The sequence below is a fragment of the Penaeus monodon genome, chromosome 4 (genome assembly GCF_015228065.2).
Source record: "Penaeus monodon isolate SGIC_2016 chromosome 4, NSTDA_Pmon_1, whole genome shotgun sequence".
NCBI lineage: Eukaryota > Metazoa > Arthropoda > Malacostraca > Decapoda > Penaeidae > Penaeus > Penaeus monodon.
Window position 1 is genome coordinate 943,698 of NC_051389.1, and position 2,500 is coordinate 946,197.

General features: G+C 40.1%; 1 pseudogene; it reads left to right on the forward strand.

Moving 5' to 3' along the window:
- Positions 1 to 1,083: 1,083 nt before the first annotated feature.
- The window catches only part of LOC119599172, a 7,304-nt pseudogene continuing 5,887 nt past the window's right edge, over positions 1,084 to 2,500 (forward strand).

Genomic DNA, 2,500 nt, shown 5'->3' on the forward strand with positions numbered 1-2,500 from the left:
CCGAAGGCACTCCAGCCTAGACTGATGCATTGCTTAATTTCTTTGCTAGATGTGTTGTACAAGTTGCCCTATGTACCTCTAGCGTCTGTTCGAACTGAACTCTACTGTTGAACATGATCTTCGTCTTTTTCTCATTCATCCTAAGCCCGAATTTCAGATTTTCTCTATTCAGATCGTTTATTAGTTGTTGCATTTCATCTACAGATTCACTGAAGAGAACAATATCATCTGCAAGTCTTAGATTGCTTAGGTATTCATCTCCTATTTTGATACCCTTTCTGTTCCATTCTAACTTCTTGAATATTTCCTCAAGACAAGCTGTAAACAGTTTTGGTGAGATGGTATTGCCCTGTCTAACACATTTTTTAATTGGTATTTTTTTGGTTTCTGTGTGGAGCTTGATAGTTGTTGTCCCATTCAATATTTCAATATTCTACAATATACCTCCTTTACTCCCTGTTTTCGGATAGCTTCTAGTACTGCTGGTATTTGTACAGATGTCTTTTCATAGCCGATGAATGCCATACACAGGGATTTCCTATATTCGTTTATGTTTCTCTTATTAGGGTGAGTGTGTGGATATGATCTGTTTTTTGAGAATCCATTGCGGAAGCCAGCCTGTTTTCTAGAATCCAGACTATCAGAGATGTGAGTTGTGATGACAGTTTGTAAGTAACTGAAAGGAGGCTTATGGGGTCAGCAGCCAAATTTATCTAACTTGAAGACCAGAGCGACAGAATTTACCTTTTCATCCAAAACAGGTACTCACTTCTCAACGACAAATTAACAAACAGCTTGATGACATAATAAAGGAAGCTGCACTTGAAGTAGGTGGTAAGAACATCAAGCAAAGCTCCAGCAAGTTCTCGGTAGAAACGAAAGATCTTATGCAAAAAATGTATGGTCATCAAACAGGGACAAAATAGAATTAGCTGGACTAACAAAGACTATAAATAAAAAGAAGAGAGAAGACATACGGAAATTTATTACTCAAATAATAAATGGAACACTGATCTCAGGTATTAGCATGAAAACAGTTAAAAGGAGACTCAGCATAAGGAGTATGACGTATATATAAGCATAATGTCTGTAAGCCATTTTACCAATAGACCATGGCAAACAGCCACATGGCTCCAAGTCCAATTTAGAATCATCAACTCAGCGAGGGCGTAGTGACGATTTTATCTCACCTCGTCTGACCTCGCAATTCGTGCCCAGCGCCCGATGTGATAAGGTCAGTCCAGCCTATACCCTAGGGGCTGGCTGGCTGGACGCGCGGCCCCGCGCTCAGCGCTTTACCCGAAGACCTTGTCTCTTGTGTTCCCCTTTACAAATGTTGTGAGTCATAAGTACGTTGACTACCATTACTGTTAACCAACAGTCTGGTGGCAGTGTGGCCATTGCATCCTTTTGGCTCGCAACAAGGACACAGTCTCCAAAATTTGCTCGATCAGCTTCCACGGTACGACCATGTCTACAAAACCATCTTTATTTCTCTTTCCTTTCTTTCTCCCATAAATGTGTTAAGCCGTATGTGCAATCATTCTCACGCTGGTTATGTTGGGTAAAAGTGCTAATTGACAGCAAATGGCATGTTCTCACACTATTCTTCATGAATATAGTTCATTAATCAGGGAGTTAATTAATTTCTCTCGTTAATAGAAATTCATATTGTTTCAACTGCAATGAAGTTGGTGAGTTTGTGATTTTATCTTATTACTCATAGTGCGTTTTCCCGTCTTGACCTGACCGCACTTTCTCTTTCCCTTCTGGTCGGTCAGCACGTGGAAAGGCCAAGAGATGACCACTCGTTTTTTTCATAATTTGGCTGTTGTTGATGTTGACACCATGGGGATAACTGTAGCATAGTTACATTGCTCATTGGCGACACGTTCTATCGGCGCTAGAAAGGAGCTTGTAATGCGATTTATATAAATTTATTATTTTGAGTATAGCTTTAGGATCTTCCCTATATCACAGTGCACAGGGATGCCCAATATAACCTGGGTTTGCATAAATCGTCTAATAGATCTCCACTCTGACATTACGATAGTAGGTACAGGTAAAACCAAAGTTATTCGTTCAATCGGCATCTTTCGAGTCGGTGTGACCCACAGTTACATCCGTTAATTAATGTAGGGTTTAAGCTAGAATCATTATTTGCTTATTAATCACACCCTTCTCACCCTTTACAAATCACTTGCATTTTTGGGGTAAATCCCAAGCAATCGTGTGATTCAAGATAGTTAGTTACCCATAGGCAATGTCATGAGTGCCCATCATAGATACACAAAAGAGAGCAGTTTATCATAGATTTTCCCGGCTCAGTTTGTTTCATTCTATGGCATTTTGGGCATAGGAACCTCCCGTCGATGAAGTCTGACGTGATAGTTAGACATGGCTACCTCAGAATTTCTGACCCCAAGAAGATTCGCTTGCTAGGAAGCTTGGGAATATTTTTTCACATCACCATTCATTAATGCGTACATTCTGTTGCATA